This window comes from Fukomys damarensis, unplaced genomic scaffold (assembly GCF_012274545.1).
Source record: "Fukomys damarensis isolate Sample0158 unplaced genomic scaffold, DMR_v1.0_HiC HiC_scaffold_27, whole genome shotgun sequence".
Taxonomy (NCBI): Eukaryota; Metazoa; Chordata; class Mammalia; order Rodentia; family Bathyergidae; genus Fukomys; species Fukomys damarensis.
This window is the reverse complement of record NW_022900939.1, coordinates 15,086,032-15,088,113: the sequence shown is the minus strand read 5'-3', so window position 1 is coordinate 15,088,113 and position 2,082 is coordinate 15,086,032.

Genomic DNA, 2,082 nt, shown 5'->3' with positions numbered 1-2,082 from the left:
ACTAAAAATAAGTGTCCCCACGAACATTCATGGTGGCAGTGACAGTTGGGCTGTCACCTCACCACAAAGACACTTGTCATTTGGGGGTTTGAAAAAGGGAAATACTTAAGTGCTAGTTTATGGGCCTAAAAAGCTACAACAACAAAAACCACAGCACCTATCCCACCCATGGACTTCCGGGCAGAGTATTGACTTTCAGGGAAAGTTGGGTCTGTGACAAAAGAAAGGCGCAGAGGTGTCTATTTCTTTATTTACACCTTTTTGAGAGAAGGAGAGATGAGGGGAACTCATGGCATTTGCCTTTTAAAAATTCTCCAGACAAACTTTAAAACAGAGTAACAGTGTTTTGTAAAAAGTGTTAAAATATTTGTGAAGTACAGAGAAACAAAGGAGAACAGCCTACATTGATGTTCAGTATTAATACTTTGATGAGTTTTCAATCCTGGCTTTTAGATCAGGAAGAAGAGGGGTCGGTGGCATTGGGCCACAGATCAAGAGCTCTCAGCCTCACTCCAAGGGCCCCTTATGTCCTCTGAATTGAGAATGAGGCCAGAACTCAAGTTAAACTAATAGGATGACACATTTTAGTGACTGTCACTCACTGGCCTCCTTTATTCACTCAGTGTTATAACATCAAATTTTGTCATGTTTGCCATTCCTTTGCCAATACTGTTTTAGTGGATTGGTAATATTCCGTCTAATAGCTTTTCTATAATATTCTGAGCCAGGTCCCTGGCACTGAATGCAGAATACTGTAAACCATGCCATAGTGGGATCTCTAGTACTTTTTGTCAAAGAGGAATCCAGCCTTGAAGTCTTTTGGGTGTGAGGCCTCAAGGTTGCTGTCTTTATCTCCGTGAAAAGGCAGATCTTAATGGGGCAAAGTCCACTCATGGGCCCATTCATCCAGTTCATGGATCATTTATCCAGTGACCAAATTATCTTCACTCCTTTTCTACTTTTCACATCTTTGGGAGCCATTCCTGATCTTGCTAGCAAAGAGACTGGAAAAGTAAAATGAAGATAAACTATTTATTTTAGGTTCTTATTACTAAATGATAGAAAAAACTGAATGGGGAAAAATCACTTAAGGAAATTAAAAAGACAGTCTACAATGCTACCTTTAAGAAAACATACTAAAGCTGGGCATGGTGGTGCACAACTGTAGTCCCAGTACACAGAAGGCTGAGGCAGGATTGTTGAGAGTTCAAGGCCAGCCTGGGCTACATAGTGATTGCAAGGCCAACTTGAACTGCATAATGAGACCCTGTCTAAACAAAACAGAACAAAACAAAACCAACAAAACCAAACAAAAAACACATGTACTAAGTTCTCTTGTACTTTAAAAAATACATATACACTGTGTTGCAAAATGTGCTTCCGTTCTTCAGATAGTTCTTGTGTATATGATAGTAATAACAGTTATTTTATAAGAAAAGAAAAAGGATTTATAAGCCCTCATTGTTTCTCCTCTTAAAAACTATTTAAACTCCTCTAAAGTCTCCTGGGACACTGATGTTCTTCCTCTATCACAGTTCAGTTATCTGGTCACTGGGCATCCATGCCTGGAGTATTTACTGTAACAGCAACCAGGACGATAACAGGAGCAAACATCGAGTGTCTGCTGTCTGTTAGGGTTGCATATTTAATCCTAACAGAGGGAGAGTGTCTATATCAGACGTAGGGGCCTTTTGGGAGGTAAAGGCTGGGGAGAGAAATCTGGTGTGGACAAAGGGCCTGGAGTGTGGAAGAGCAGGAACTATTCTGCCAAGGATTGGGATTAGTGAAAGAGATGGCAAATGGAATCACACCTATACAGAAAACTCTCCAAGAGGAGAAGTACAGGCTGCAACCCACGTCTTAAGAAGCTCATACAGCAGAGCATAGGGGCCCATGTCTGTAATCCCAGTGCTCTGGGAGGCTGAGGCAGGAGAGTTGCAAATTTCAGGCCCCACCTAGGCAATTTAGCAACTTAGCAAGACCCTGTCTCAAAATTAAAAATTTAAAAAGGACAGTTGATGTAATTCAGGGCAAAGGCCCCAGGCTTAATCCCCTGTACAAAGACAAAAAAAAAAAAAAAAA